Source organism: Orbicella faveolata, unplaced genomic scaffold (genome assembly GCF_042242905.1).
Source record: "Orbicella faveolata isolate gen_17 unplaced genomic scaffold, um_ofav_v1 contig_13, whole genome shotgun sequence".
Taxonomy (NCBI): domain Eukaryota; kingdom Metazoa; phylum Cnidaria; class Anthozoa; order Scleractinia; family Merulinidae; genus Orbicella; species Orbicella faveolata.
In genome coordinates this window covers 19,497,501-19,514,145 of record NW_028301540.1, presented here as the reverse complement: position 1 = coordinate 19,514,145, position 16,645 = coordinate 19,497,501, and the positions used below count along the sequence as shown (strand labels likewise).

The window sequence follows — 16,645 nt, the reverse complement described above, 5'->3', positions numbered from 1 at the left end:
TGTTTTCTTCGTCCAGCCACTCTAGCGTTCGTATCCTTTTTCGTCTTCCCCATTTTGCCAGAGTGATCAGCTACAGAAAAAACCGAGCTACAGAAAAATTATCTCTCTGCCTTCGGCGCCTTGAGCGCATTGCGAAACACAAGGGATTTTTGGAGATTCGCGCGTAAATTTCACCAGGAGGTTAACGGTAGAAAACTTTCCCTGCACTGATTGGCTTAGTTATCTGAGAACCCAGTCGAAGGCGTTTGTGGGCGGAGTTTGTTTGCGAGGCAGAAGATTTTTCTTAGCGCTGTTTTCTCGAATAATTTTTTTTTGCCGGAAGCAGACACTTAAAAGAGTTATAACTCAAAGGGAATTTGTTCAATTGCCCTCAAATTTGGACAGTAGCTAGTTTAGCATACAAACTACAAAAACGTTTCTGCGAATTTTCAATTTCGAAATATTTTTTCTTCGGGAGCGATTTTTGTACGGTCACTCTACATTTTTTAAATCCTATTTCGAAAATGTTCTGTAACTTTTTACTGCAATTGAATATGGCAAAACGCAGACATATCTTTTAAGCGCTTTGGGCCCTGAAACCGAGGAAAAAATGAAATTGGCGAAAAACAAAATTCGCTCTGACTTGTAGCTTTCGAAAGGTGATTCGGGCGCTCGCATTTAGTGGTCGTGAAAAATTCTACAATTTGATAGGGGTTTAGGTATCTACCGCTTAAACTGCAAGCGCTACATCGCTTGCACGCGAGACACCCCTGAAGGTATACGGTAACCTTAAGAAATTTTCGAAACAGTTAAAAAAAAAACACACGACGTTTCGACGTTCTCGGACGTCATTATCAAGTAAAAAAAAAGGATTTGGCAAGTTCAACATTGCGTTCAATCGCTTTGAATTACATTGAGCGCGCGAGTCCTTCTCCACCTAAAGCTCTCGTGAAAGCGCTCAATCGCTTAAAGAAACGTGATGACATTGTTGCAACCAAACCGGACAAAAGTTCTGGAATTGTAGTCATGGACAAATCTGAGTATATCTGTCTTCTTAGCGCAGCCTCAGTCGATGATGCCACTAAATTTGCACGCGTTGATGACAAACGCCCAAACCTTCGTGGACACACACCGAAACACTATCACCCACTTCTTCAGAAAGAAAAAGATGTACACTCAATCTTACATCGAATACTGCTTGAAAACGTTGCCTCTTCGCTTTCTCCAAAGAGTTCAAGACTGGCCAATCTTTATGGGCTTCCCAAGACACACAAAGCCAAATTGAGTATGAGACCAATTTTATCAGCCACTGAACTTATAACTTTAACCTGGCTAAATGGCTTGAAGAAAAATTGAAAACACTTTCTGTGAACGAGTACACTATTGCTAATGCGTTTGAATTTGCGGATGAGTTTAGTTCCATTCCTATGAATGAAGTAGACGTACTAGTCTCCTATGACATGACGACGCATTTTATCCACGTACCTTTAAGTGGACTATCAACATCCCGGTCGACAAAGCTTTTACCAACTATTGGTTTAATCAAACCTATGATCTTAATCTTGCCGGAGAAAGAGGAACTTGCACAGCTCCTTGAGGTTGCCACCGCCAATCAGCTTTTCAGTTCGATGGTCAATTGTATGAGCAGACTGACGGTGTAGGGATGGGCTCTCCTCTTGGCCCGCTTATGGCCAATATGTTTATGTGCCACCTCGAAGAGAAACTCGCGCGCGACGGTATGGTACCCTCTCTATATAAGAGGTATGTCGACGATACTCTCGCTAGAATGCCTAACACTGATGCTGCTGCAGACTCTCTGACTACACTGAATGGTCTACCTCGGAGCCTGAAGTTTACAATGGAATTTCCTGCTGCTAATATGATCCCTTTCATTGGAATTGAGACAATTAAGAATGGAACAGAACTTGAAACCCGTGTTTACAGAAAGCTGACCAACACTGGTCTAGTACTGCACTTTAAAGCCATGTAGACAAACGTTACAAAATCGGTTTATTGAAGACCATGTTGTATCGCGCTTATGCCCTGTCATCTACGACAGAATCCTATAATGAGAAATGTGCCAAGTTACGCTCTATATTCTCCCCACTTGATTATCCAATTGGCCTCATGAATTCCACTATTAATATGTTTATTCAAAATATTGTAACAAAGCCAGAAAAGAAAACCGATGATGGCAACACGATCAGAATAGTTCTTCCCTTCAATGATCAGATAGCCGCTTATGCAGTCCGTAGGCAATTACGTGATCTCAGCAATAAGATTGCCGTCACTTTACAGCCAATTTTTGTGAGGAAGAAATTTGAGCAAGATCTTAAGCCGAAAGAAATTAAGCCGAGTGTGATTTGTGATCTGTGATCTGTGATCTGTGATCTGTGATCTGTGATCTGTGATCTGTGATCTGTGATCTGTGATCTGTGATCTGTGATCTGTGATCTGTGATCTGTGATCTGTGATCTGTGATCTGTGATCTATGTGATGTAGATTATGTTGGTTATACAGCCCGACACCTTCATCAACGCATTGCCGAACACAAGTATTCGGTTATCGGTAAACACTTTTATAAGCGCATGGTGACAAAAATCTTCTTAATTAAGGCCAATTTCGTGTTCTCAAGAAGTGCCACTGGAAATTTGACTACCTCGTTTACGAAATGCTACTCATCAAAGAACTGAGGCCTAGCCTTAACACTCAGAGTGACTCCATCAGTGCTAAACTCTTTTTTTAGCGTGTAGCATATTTTTATGTTACCTTTTTTTAAATGAACTATTGTTTTTCTTGTATTTATAGAATATTCATACTTTTTTTATTTGATGATGACGTCTGAGAACGTCAAAACGTCGTATATTTTTTAACCGTTTTAAAAATTTCCTAAGCATTTTTGAGAAAAGTTTTTTCGCAGTATTTTATAGGTGAATGTTTTAAAAAGTCGCTTCTGTTTAAAAAATAAATAAATAAAAAATTGTTTTTAGCGGCTCCTGCGCGCCGAAGACGAACGAGCGGAGCCCCGTACCTTAAAAAATTTGGTAACCTATCGATCTAAAAAATTTTGGTTCTCACGCGACTTTCCGTGCGTCCGAACGTCCATACGCCAGGCCCTATACCTTCAAATATAAAAGAGTAGCACCATTAAGGCGGTACTTAACCTAAAATTCTGAAAGAAATTCGAAGTTTTGTTTTTTACGGAACTGGAATCTTAAGGTATTGAAGTTTTATTTTGACAAGTACTGTTACTGTAAGTTTAAAGCTCGTTTTCTCAAAACGAGTTATTTTCGCCTTCTAGAAAAGATATCTTGAGAAGGATTTATTCAATTGAGCTAAAATTTTCAGGATTTGTTATTTTTAGTACGTTCTGTGGGATAAGCATAGAACTTTTCCATCCAGTGCATTCTGTCAAAGTTATGTATTGAAACGTATGCTAGATTTTCTGTATCAGATTTAACTGGTCATCATTTCACGTGCTTTTAACTTTTCAAAAATCTCTATGCTTATCCCAGCAAGCTGTTTGTCTTCTTTTGTAAAATGTAAAAATTATTCCTTTTGATCAGTTCTAGTAGGAGTTATCTTTTCTCAAGTAAGCCCTGGCATTCCCCAGCAGGTGGCAGATTTAATCAGCCGGTGTCAGGTTACAATACAGTTATAGGGTACACAAACATTTTTTTTCATAATCTTCGCTCTTTGAGCTTTTTAAAAATGTATACTTTGCCATGGTTTGGAGTTAACTCTTAGCCACGAAAAAATGTTTGAAACATGGTGTGTTTTTAAGTGTTTTTAGATTAAGTCCCACCTTAACATTGGTAGTCCGGCGGCATAACTCGAAATTTCAGGCAAATTGTTTACTTGTTGATACAAGCATGAAATTTGGCACATTGATAGCAGTCATCGAGCATTTTCAGGTACAATGCCAAGTTGGACGTCTCCTGGTTTCCATGGAAACCACAATTTAGTAAAATTCATGAAATTCCTCTGTTTACCCTAGTTTTATCAGCAAATACTTTCATATCACTAGTTCCAACTTGTTTACCAAGTTCGTTTCGTTTTAGCATACGGTACGTTGCCCCTAACTACGTGTTGTATGGCCCTCCCGTTGGTCAGAACATTACCTGCAATGAAACCTACAGACTTTTTAGATGTTATTAAGTTTTCGTATCACAATAAACTTATTCGCGAATACACTGGCCATTACGTACAAAGCAGGGTAGTAACATATTTACATTTTTTGCCGCAGCTCTTTTTACAGCGACAATGGCCCAGCACTTTACAGCTAGCAGCTGGTGCTGGTAGGGTAATCCGTCGTGGCTGCACGCACCTATCTCTACCGAGATGTGTAGTCAGCCGGGAAGTACCGGGCGTGAAATGGTTGGAATAGTGGCTTGTTCCCACACGTATCCTCGATCCGTGGCGCACTTCACTGGGGTGTTGGATCAGTGCGATACCGCGGGTGCCGTGAAAATCTATAGCGGTTGTCGACGAGGTGTTGTGGTCGATTTTATCGACTGCCTCTGAAGTACAAACGCCTTTTTCAAGTTAGGAGGGTATACTATGCCTACGGTTTTAAGCGTTCGCAACTGCATCTGCCACTCCTGCCAGATCTGAGGAAAATAGTTAGGATACATGGCACTATTTCCAGTGTAACAACAGTCAAGTAATTTACAAATACGAAGAACTAGTTCCTAGGAAACGCGGCACCTGCGTATACAACAACAACAATAACAGAAGACAACATTTGATCAGCTAGGCAAGAAGCAAGTCCGTAATGTCACTCTATCCCTAACACCTAAAATATTCCAAGATTATTTTTCGAATGACCCAACACCTATTTCTTTAAACATTACCATTACCTTTTCACCCATTAGTACTCACGAATACATATGGTTGGGAATTTATATCTTGCTTGCATTTTTATTGTTTTACAATAGTGCGAGCGTCTAAAAATAGAAATACAAGTAATGACAGTTCAAACTGGCACGGTATCCCTCGATTCCTTTCCTCGGTGAAAGATGTTTTGTAGCATAAATATCACGCTCAAATTGCAGTGATGGCAACCTTTCGTGAACAGATTGGTAATTCGCTGATCGTTACTGAGTTCTTGCATTAAATCGTCGATGACTACCAAATTTCTGATGGAGGAATCAATCATAGATTCTAAGTCGCTGGGAACTCCTTCGACGAAGTTGGTGTTTGGAGTAGTTGTCAACATATCATCGTAGGCAAGTTGGTAAATACCGTAGCACCAAATGACGTTTTCAGGAGCTCCGTCGATGAGATCCTTCCCCGATTCAAGTAAACGTTTTACAAACTGACTTTTACCACAACAGGTTCGTCCTGCGACAATTGCCGGAAAGGGATGTTTAAGTCTTGGGTCCATATTTTTAACTGATTCATTGAACTGTATGCTTCAAATTTAGAGCCTATTCCCAAGCAGTCTTAGGTTCAGCCTCTTTCTCGTAAACACGAACCATGTTGGTTGTTTGTAACTTAGCAAACTGTAGCCAATATTTTCGCTCAATGTCTGTCAATTCGTGTACCTAACTTAAATGGTTTGCTAATCGAACTAAAATTTTGAGCCACATCCAGGAATCGGACAGTGCTTGCACGTGAGTTTCTTCATGTTTACGTTACGAAAGTTGGATTAAAACTGAAGAAATTTGTTTCCTTCGCTAAATTTATAGGGCACAACGGGCAGAAAAGGCTCCTAGGGCACCAAATCACACTTGTATTTTTCTGTGGTAGCACGCGCGGGATGCCGAGACGCCAGCGCGCGCGTGTCATTCGAGAGATGTTTTTTCTTATCTAACGAAAAATTAATAGTAAAGGTTAATGATTTCACGGTAAAGGAAATCTCGAATTTCTCAAGCATTTTCCAGAATACAAGATGTCTTTATCCATACTCATTCTGCTAGCTATTTTATGCGGTGCAAACGCTTGCTTCGAGAAGTAGATTATCGACTGTACAAGTGTTGGTCAAAGCTTGGTAGCTGGTAGACCACAAAATGCTTCTTTCAGCAAAACTATTTCGCTTAAAGGAGTGATCAGATTTCTAGCCAGTAAGCGGTAGGTGTTAGATCGTATTTGACGGGCAGAGAGAATGAGACCCATGTTAAGCTTACTAATATACTCCTAAAATTTCATCTCTTTATAATGAGAAAACCACATGACTTCTGTTACTAAAAATAATTCTATTACGTCATCCTACCTATTTTCAGATTATGACGTAACACCTCCAATGACACCCTACACCCCTCCATCCCGATGATGTCACTATTCTATATTTAGATTATAATATCATGATTTTTGATGACGTCAACCTCTGGGGTATTGTGACGTCATTGTGTCCTTGTGTCCCTGTTGCAGAACTGTCTGTTGTATACTACTACTGGCCGCTTAATAGAGGTGGCCGTTGAATGGAGGTTTTAATTACAGTGTATAGCGGACAATTTTTCCGGGACTTTGGCTGCTGGCTGCTGGCGTGGGGGCCGCTTAATAGAGGTTCGACTGTGGTTCAGACAGATGTAAGAAGTATAGAAAGTGTAGACATTTGTACCTACTGTAGAAAGTCTATATAGGTTTACCCAGTCTGTAGTTAGTCCCGTAGAATTTCGAAAGTGACGGGCTCCCCGAAAGTAACATTAATTTTTTACCTCCCTATTGAACCCCGAAAGTAACGCCCCCCTCCTCCCCCGTGCTAAATCCGAAAGTAACGGGGGCCGTTACGTTCGGAATTCTACGGTATGGTGATCTGATGTGAGACAATAGTATTACTTACAGTGTCATATGTAGCTACGCGACCTCGCTCGACAAGGTGAAAAAGAAATCCGTGTGGCTGTTATGCTAGAGCTCGACATGTGATGTTTACCTGACCAGTTGTGGAATAAACTGGTGTGGATCACCACTGAATAATGGTAAGAGTTTTTTCCAAAATCAGCAAGCCAACCGTCTTTACTCTCATGGTACACTGCAATCACCATCCATCAATCTCAATTTCAAAAGGTTATCAGATTCCCTCATTATTTTCCACAATATGTTTCCATGGACACGATCAAAGGCTTTCTCAAAGGCCACACTGGAAACACACGTATACTCTAACAAGCTAACAATTCAGTTTATTCGATCGATTGATGTACCTGCTAGTGGCCAAAGGACCTTTCAATACATAGAGCGACTTCTTTGTGGAAAGTGTTGCAGCCTGCGCTCAAACTTAGCCCATCCATACGTTATCATTGTTATGTGTTTAGCTTTCTGCGTTTTAAACATTTTGTAATGTAACTCTGAAAAGACCGGTGGGGACGAGTATGTATGTAACTCAGTACAATTATCTGTTCAGAGGTTCCTGGTTTTCTCCTAGAGACCTACCTGCTTGTTCCAACCAGCTTGTGGTAAGCTCATCCCTTAGTCTTCCAATTAATTACACCTCCCAATACTTTTTAAGCCACTTTTTTTTTTCTAGTTACACCTGAATCACGTTTTTCTACTTTTGACAGAGTCCTGTTAAGGTGCACACCCCAAGGGCCTGATTACATGAGCTGGGCTGGCCCAGTTAGCCGGGCTGCTTCGGTGTGCCGAGATGACTTTCAGCCCGGTATTACATGAGGCGAGCCAGCCCGGTTGATGGCTGATGCGATGAACCGCGGGAGACCGGAGCGAGCTTGATTTTTGTACTCCCGCTGGCTTAATGAGCCGGGCTGACCCGGGAAACGCGATTACATGGAAAAATCTCAGTCCGGTTAGCCGGGATCTTGGCACAGCGATACCGCGATCTCGGCTGACTGGGCTGGCCCGGTTGTCATGTAATCGCGAAGTTGATTTTTGTTGCGTTTAACAAACGTGCCGAGATCCCAGCAAACTGACACCAGCCCGGCTCATGTAATCAGGCCCTAAGTATGTATCCCTGGATGTACTGCTTACCTTTCAAGAAGTTAGAACTGTTCTGGGTCTTCCTAGTTTTCTGCCGTTTAAACGGGTGTTTGAAATCCTCTTTACTGAAAAACTTGTTAGACTTCCATTTTTGATACCTTTTCACTCGTTTTGTGCAAAATTATTGTTCGTTCATTTTCTTCAGTCATTTTGGACAATGTCTGTCACATATTTCCCATATTCATTATGATCCAGCGAGAAAGGCATTAACGGTGTTATTTTTAGCTGAAGCAATAACGCTTACCATTAAAAATTAATTAGCGCCGCATGTTTTCAGCCTAAAAAGTTAAACGTAATTTATGAGAAGGAAAATACCTTTTTAGCCTGTATACTATTCAGACGAGTAAAATGGTCGCTTGATGCTGTTGTCTTTCGCCGGCTCGGGTCGTTATTGCTGACCAATGAAACAGACGAAAGCCTTTTGAAGTCAGTTACGATGCGAACTAATTTGCCTTGGATAACACAGAATTAGATAACTTTAGCTGATTGGCTGTACCGCGAACGATGTTTGAATGACCAACATTACCTTTGTCAATAAGACTGCTTGATTAGACGCCGAGAATTGAATACAGATGAATGTAACGTCCCTGAACGGCTCGCATCTCAACTTTGAAACAAAGCCTCCGAAAGCTCAGGTAAGAAAACTGATCTCGTAGTGTGACATGATACACTTCAATCTTTTATAGGCACATGTCCAACAAAATGCTGTAAAGAGACCCTTTCATGATAACTCTGCGGCCACAAAATCTAATTTCGCAGTTTGCTTGTGACACACGAGAATTTCATTGACGTTGAAACCAGATTGAATCTCCTGAAATTTACATTTTCCTTTATACTATTGAACAAGTACTGAACGAGGCCTTTTAAAATAATCATCACACAAATAGCCGGCTGTCCGGCCGGCCGGCGGCTATCCCGGTACAATCGCTTAGTTTTATTTCCAGCTCAGTTTGGTGAAACTCCTGTTCGTTCAAGGAGGCGGACACCAGGGAGATTTAACAGCAGAGTCTTGCTTCAACTTCCTAAATTTGAAGTGTTGTACGTAATTTACTGCACAGTTTGACTTCTTCAATCAGAAGTATATATGCATAAACATAATATTTTACTTGCTAGTTATTTCGTATACAGCCCGCTGCTGAATATAAATAAACGTGTATGAAGACGGTCAGCGAAATATCTTGTTCTTCCTAAGTGTTTCAATCACTGGCATAAAAAAACACTGCTATTCCATCGCGTGGAAATTCATTTTAGCGTCATGCCTAAACTGCTTATGGTGTGAATATACCGACTAAGGATACATTTCCTAGGCTTTCGTGTTCAGGAAAAGATGGAAAATTTACATAACACTACAAAAACCATTAACGAAACTCTCTTGGGTCGGTTTTTCATTGGATTTGTCATCGCGGAAATTTGGCTTCGCTTTTTAAATCCGCTTTTAAGCCTGAATTAAAAATGTGAAAGCCACATTATGAGTAAGAAGTTATTATTTCTTTATATGGGATTGTTTGAAATACAATGATGTCAAAAGTAAGCAGAAAATAAACAGACAAAGATAAAGGTTGAATGTAAATTGTGCTGGGCATAGGTTACAAGTTTTGTCTTAGTATCAAGTTTTATGGTGCTTGTCAAAATAGTGTTAACATTTATGGTGTTGATACACTGACTAAATTACATTATTCAGTTCGACTTGACGAGAAACAGTATTTGTGGTTAATGTATGCTTCGTCAGTACTGTGTGTAGCAAAAAACGTTCTTGAGCTTAGAACTTATTAAGTGACTTGGTGAAAAATACGGCCTTGCGAGCGTATTTTGCCAGGTCTGTCTGCTCTTTTCTGAAAAACTTTTCAGTTTAAAATATGGACCATAATAGTGAACGTTTCTCTTCTAAAAAAGAATACAGCTGGACCGACGCTAGTTCGGCTAACTCAGTTATTTCAGACTCAAACCCATTTCACTTCGATTTAGTACTATTTACCATCGACTATTTCGAACTCGGTTGTTTCAAACTCCCCGCAATTTCGAACTGATTTTATGTTTCCCTTGGCCTAAAATCAATCCCATTTATTTCCAACTCCAATGGCATAGTTGAAAGATAAACATCAACTATATCAGAATACAAGTAGGACACTTATTTTATCCCGGGATTTAATCGCGCAGTTTTATCGCCTGGTGTAATTAGATGATGTTAGTGTTCTCTTCCAATCCTTGCTTTGAGCGATTACAGCGATATCCGTGGTTTTAGACATCAACGTGTTACTCCATAAATAAAGGCTGCAGATGATGCATGAGTCATTCCATCGTAGAGCCAAGCGCGCGGGCCGTATTGGGAGAGTTCTTGACAGTAGGGATTGAGCGCAACAGTGAGGTCCATACAAATAAGACTGAGGGCTGATATTCTCCCACAACAATCCCGAGCAAGCTTGGTTAATAAGAGATTTATTACGCGACTGGAGATGTTTATAGAAAAAAATGCCATGATCACGGACTGGCCGCCGACTAGGCGTATATACTCACAGCTGATGTTAGAAAAACCAGAAGCCCGGAAAGAGAGTTGGAAAAAGAAAAAGAATATTTTATATAAATAATAATAATGACAATAACAACAGCAGCAGCAGCAATAGCAACAGCAACAGCAGCAGCACAAGCAGCAGCAGCAACAGCAATAGCAACAGCAACAGCAGCAGCACCAGCAGCAACAGCAACAGCAACAGCAACAGCAGTAACAGTAACGGTAACAGTAACGGTAATAGTAATAATAACTTAATTAATGTGTTAAAATTGTGTAGGCGAGGGATAAACCTCTACTGATAGAGAACACCTACCTAAAAAAGAAATTGCAAAGCCTAAGAGACGTAAGCTATAAAACAACCAATAAATCTTCAAGAGTGATCGCGCGGGATCATTCGGGACGATGCCCGGTTCAGTACTTAGCTCTTATTAACCGACCAGGAGGTCTGTATGGGAGAATCTTGACCGAGGTCGTGAGTACAGACCGAAAGCAGTGAGGTCTGTACACACGACCACGGTCTCCCATACAGACCGACTGAGCTCGGTTAATAAGATGTTTAATATGGCAAACAAGAAAAATTTAATTCGTTTACTGTAACTGGCTTATGCTAACTGACTGAATTTGCTTACAGACCTTGCGAACGGCGATGAGCTGAACTTAAATCTGCCAAAGTTTGCTCCTTCTTTACTTTTTTTCTCTTTACTTTTCTTCCTCGTCAGGCTTTTTGGCACCTCCACTAGTATTTTAGAAGAAAATTGTCAATATTCTTGTATTTTCGTTTGCAACTTTTCACCGCAAAATGTAACCGGTCTAGATGGGAAAATCTAGACCGCGGTCAAAATCGATTTCACCCAATCAAATTCGTGAATTCAGTAGTTCCCAGTCCTTGTGACACACAGCCATATAATAATAAGAGAATGTTGGACCGGCAGTGGAGCAATATGATTGGTTAATTTCAGCTACCGCCCTCTGAACTAACTTAGCTCGGTCCGTATTGTCAAAACTTCGGCCCGATGTTCTCCCAGTACGGCCCTCGTGCATGGTTAGTAAGATATATATATTAATCGGGTGATTGGTGACACGGTAATAAACGACCTCAGAATCTTGCTCTTTCATTTCAGTGAAAACTCAATTTTATTTCATTGAAAGATAGAAAGCTTATTTGATAAAAAAACTGCAGGAATATGCAAAGGAAAAAAACGGGCAATGTTGAAAACGAAAAGATCCGTTTGGCGAGTTTTTTAAAGATCAGCCCACCTCAGTTTTGACCGAGTCACGCGACATCTACAAACCAACTCCCTCCGCCAGTACCGGTCAGCGGTACTAGGACTCAGCATGCGTTTTTATCTGTTGTTCGTAGCGTGGCGTCCGCCATATTGTTACTGTTACTCGGCTGTTAGTTTTATCCCAGTTTGATTAAAAGCCTTACACGAGCCGGTTGTGCCTTGGTTCTTGCCTTATCTTCTTAACTGGCGTGGTGGCAGCGTTCGGTTCAACCCAACCCGCATTTTCGCCGTAGAAAGCCTCTTTTCAGCCTCGACCGCGTGAGCCAAAACAGTGCATCCTTCGCTGTGACAACACGTCCGGAGTTCTACATCGTGTGTTATGGCGTCTACTCACCGCGCACCGAAGCAGTGGTGCCTCTCCAAGGTGGAAACAATCAATAGCTTTGAAAACTGGAAGCAAAATCTACTGTACACACTATCCTTAGACAGCAACTTCGCTCCCTTCCTCGCGGATGGGTTTACATGGTTGAAAAAGACCAAAGGCCAACCGCTTCGAGGACTCGAAAACGATGGCGAAACTGTACCTCTCTCTCGACGCTTAACCGCTCGTCGAAAAAAACAACTTCCTCGAGCTTATGCTGGGACAAATCGCCAATTACTGCCCTATTATTTCGCGTAGCATGCTGGTAAAAAACTCAACCTCTCTTGAGTTCATCTGGCAAGCTATTCGACAACACTTTGGATTCCAGGTCATCGGCGCACAACTTATCGACTTTTCTGACATACACCTTCCGGCAGATGAGCGCCCTGAGGACCTGCACCAACGTCTCATGGCCTTTGTGGAGGATTCCTTGCTGCGTGCAAATGGCTTAACCCACCATGGTGAACATGTCTTAGAGGATGAGGAACTTACTCCCACTCTCGAAAACTTCGTCGTCCTTACCTGGCTACGACTCATTCACCCCAGCCTTCCTCGATTGGTCAAGCAGCGCTACGGCACGGAGTTGAGATCTCGCACCCTCGCCTCAATTAAGCCAGAAATCTCACAAGCCCTTACCTCTCTCCTTGAGGAAATCCGCACCTCCGATGACGCTAGGATCCTGCGTGCAGCGGTAGCTGACGATTTTCGTAGCCCCCGTCCGGGTGGCAGGAGTAACTCTAAGTTCCGCACCAGACAACCTCGTCAGGACAAGGTCTGCCCCTTATGCAAGCAAGCCGGTCGCTCTAACACAAACCACTTCCTCAGTCAGTGTACCTTCCTCCCTGACAATGACAGGCGTTTCATGGTAAAAGCGAGACAGATCGTTCGCATCCTCGACAACGAACCAGACACCGACTGCGACCTCGACCCTGATCCTCCAGTTCCTGATCCCACTTTGCCTATCCCAGATGTCGTAGCCTACCGTGTACAGACCCGTCAGTCTCCTTATATGGATGTCTTTCATGCTCACCGTGTTGTCCGCGTCACCATTGACAGCGGCGCCACTGGAAATATGATCCGTCACTCTACCGCGAAACACCTCGGATGTCCTATAATATCAAGTGCCCAGTCCGTCCAGCAGGCTAATGGCTCTTCTCAGCTTCAGGTGGTCGGTGAGATACGAACAACCTTCACCCGCGACAACACAGACTTAAGGTTCGAAGGTCTTGTCGTAGAGGATCTTGTTGTTGAAGTACTCGCCGGGACCCCCTTTATGGAGGCAAATGATGTTGCTGTGCGTCCCGCTAAGAGAGAGGTGCTCCTTGGCAATGGGTCTGTCTACACGTATGGGTCCAAGTCTCCACCCAGCCCCCTCCCAACTGTTCGTAGGGCTTTTGTTCTCCGTGCTCCTACTCCTTCCAAGACTGTTTGGACCGGAGAATTCTTGGAAGTACAGCTGCCAGACGATGCTCCTCCTGATTCAGAGTATGCACGTGAGCCTCGTACTGATTCACCAAGTTCACATAAACTCAAGCCATCCCAGTTGTGGCCGCAGCCTAGTGTCGTTTCAAGTGTTGCGCGGGCCATACGCATACCAAACCTGTCAACCGAGCCTCGCACACTTAAGCGTCACGAACACTTCTGCCAAGTCACTCCTGTCTTCGAACCAAAAGAGGATCCATCTACAGGCCCGTCTCCTGCTCAGCGTCCGTTACCACCCTCTAATTCCAGTCACTCCGCATCCGTTCAGGTAGACCCAGACAGCATCCTACCTCAGGCCATCAGGGCCAATTTCCAACCCCTGCTTAGAGAGTACGACTCCGTATTTGACCCCCAGTTCCCTGGTTACAATGGATCCGCAGGCCCTTACCAAGCACAGGTCCACATGGGCCCTGTTGAGCCACCACAGCGGAAAGGTCGCCTCCCCCAATATGCACGAGATAAACTCGTCGAGCTCCAAGAGAGGTTTGACCACCTAGAGCAACTCGGAGTCTTCCGTCGCCCCGAAGATGTTGGTATCACTGTAGAATATCTAAATCCTTCTTTCCTGGTAAAGAAGCCCAATGGCGGCTCTCGTCTCGTCACCGCTTTCGCTGACGTAGGCAGATACAGTAAGCCTCAACCATCTTTGCTGCCTGATGTTGACTCCACCCTACGACTCATCGCCCAGTGGTCACACATCATTGTCACCGACCTAACAAGTGCCTTTTATCAAATCCCTTTGGCCAAAGAGTCCATGAAGTATTGCGGCGTTCCCACTCCTTTTAAAGGAGTACGAGTCTACGTTCGTTCCGCTATGGGCATGCCCGGCTCGGAAACCGCCCTGGAAGAGGTTATGTCCCGCGTCCTAGGCCCCTTGCTACAAGATGGATCCGTGGCCAAAATTGCGGATGATCTATACTGTGGCGGCAACACACCCCAAGAGCTATTATGCAACTGGAAGAAGGTCCTACAAGCCCTACACAAGTGTAACCTGCGTTTGTCTGCCCACAAGACCATCATCAGTCCCAAGAGCACCACTATTCTCTGGCTGGATCTGGACTGTTGGTTCTCTCTACGCCAGTCCCCACCGCCTAAACACCCCCGCCACGTACCCTGAGCCAAGCACTGTTGGTCGATTGAGATCCTTCATTGGGGCATACAAGGTCCTCTCCCGCGTCATCCCAACGTGCTCGCGTTACCTCACTCCCTTGGATGCTGTAACGGCCGGTCGTCCTTCCCAGGAATCCATAAACTGGACCGATGATCTAAGAGGTCCATTCCGTAGTGCTCGGAATGCCCTTTCATCTGCGCTCACAATCAAGTTACCCAGACCTGAGGACCAGCTATGGATTGTAACTGACGGAGCTCTCAGGGACCCAGGAATAGGTGCTACCCTCTACGTGACGCGCGGAGACAAGTTGCATGTTTCCGGTTTCTTCAGCGCTAAGTTGCGGGGGTCCCAGACAACGTGGCTTCCATGCGAGGTAGAAGCCCTCTCCATTGCGGCTGCTACTAAGCACTTCAGCCCGTATCTTATTCAGTCGTCCAAGAAGGCCTGCATCCTTACTGACAGTAAGCCCTGCGTCCAAGCGTACGAGAAGCTCTGCCGTGGGGAGTTCTCTGCCAGTCCTCGTGTATCCACTTTCTTATCTGTCGTAAGCCGCTTCCAGGCTTCTGTAAGGCACGTCTCAGGCGCTGATATCCTCCCGTCAGACTTTGCAAGCCGAAACGCCGCCCCCTGTGAAAACGACACCTGTCAGGTGTGTTCTTTCATCACTCGAACTAGCGACTCTGTTGTCCGAGCCGTGTCTGTTCAAGATATCCTCCAAGGGAGCGCCCGCCTTCCCTTCACCAGCCGCCCGCCTGGTTGGCTGTTCAGTCTGAATGCCCAGACCTGCGCCGGACACATGCTCACCTTGTCCAGGGTACGCGACCTTCCAAGAAGCTCACTAACATCAAGGACGTCAAACGGTATTTACAAGTTGCGTCAATTGAAAATGATGGCCTCCTTGTTGTGCAGCGTCATGAACCGTTGTCACCGTCCAGGGAGTGCATTATCGTCCCCCGCCAAACCTTGCATGGCCTTTTGACCGCTCTTCACATTCAGCTTAGCCACCCGTCCTGCCACCAGTTGAAGATGGTCGTCAAACGTTTTCTTTTCGCCCTCGATCTGGACAAGGCAGTCTCTCGTGTCTCTGATGGATGCCACTCCTGTGCGGCACTCCGAAACTCTCCAACCGCACGTATTAACCAGTCCACCTCGCCACCACCTGACGCTATTGGTCGGTCCTTCGCAGCAGACGTCATCAAGCGCTCTCGCCAGCTTATCTTTGTCCTCCGCGAGACTGTGACCTCTTACTCCTCCAGTTTATTGCTTGAAGATGAGCGGCACCAAACGTTACGCAGTGCCATCGTCAAACTCTGCTTGGAAATGCGCCCTATGGATGGTCCACCCGCTGTGATTCGTACTGACCCTGCACCTGGCTTTAAGGCCCAAGTCAACGACCCACTCTTAGAGAAGCACAGAATTACAAGTGAGCTTGGCCAGGCCAAAAATTCCAACAAGAACCCCGTAGCTGAGAGAGTTGTCCAGGAGTTGGAAACAGAACTACTATGTCAGGAGCCTCTTGGTGGTGCTGTCTCTCCCCTCACTCTCGCCGTAGCCACCTCTGCCTTGAACTCTCGTATCCGTTCACGTGGCCTATCCTCACGAAAAATGTGGACACAGCGGGACCAGTTTTCAAACAAGTAGTTACCCCTTGCCGACGACCATTTAATTACCCTCCAGCACAAGCAACGTCTCTCCAACCACCCCCACAGTGAGCGCTCTAAGGCCCCTGTGCAGCAAAGGCGCCCTACTCCCCAGATTGATACTGGTGACCTAGTGTACCTCCATTCCGACCTGAACAAGTCTCGAGCCCGCGACCGCTACCTTGTTGTAGCCATAGAACCACCGTTCTGTGACATCAAAAAGTTCATTGGATCCCAGTTACGCAGCTTATCATACCATGTCAAACTATCAGGGTGCTTCAAGGTCCCATTTGACTTGGCCGACCCCTTACGTGTTCCCCACATACGTCGCAGTAACGACTCAGA

At 44.3% G+C, this 16,645-nt stretch overlaps 1 protein-coding gene and 2 pseudogenes across 2 annotated transcripts in view; all 3 read left to right on the top strand.

Annotated features, from left to right (window-relative positions):
* LOC149115467 (uncharacterized) overlaps nt 1-16,645 on the top strand; it is a 309,029-nt gene that overhangs the window by 21,071 nt on the left and 271,313 nt on the right. The gene's annotated exons all lie outside the window — the stretch shown is intronic.
* On the top strand, nt 1,267-2,725 carry LOC149115481 (uncharacterized; annotated as a pseudogene).
* The window catches only part of LOC149115480 (uncharacterized), a 10,256-nt pseudogene continuing 1,842 nt past the window's right edge, over nt 8,232-16,645 (top strand). The window contains exons 1-2 of the transcript XR_016206053.1: nt 8,232-8,546; nt 10,215-16,645. The exon at nt 10,215-16,645 is cut by the window's right edge and continues 1,842 nt beyond it. The product of XR_016206053.1 is annotated as an uncharacterized LOC149115480 (transcript). The remainder of the gene's footprint in view (nt 8,547-10,214) is intronic.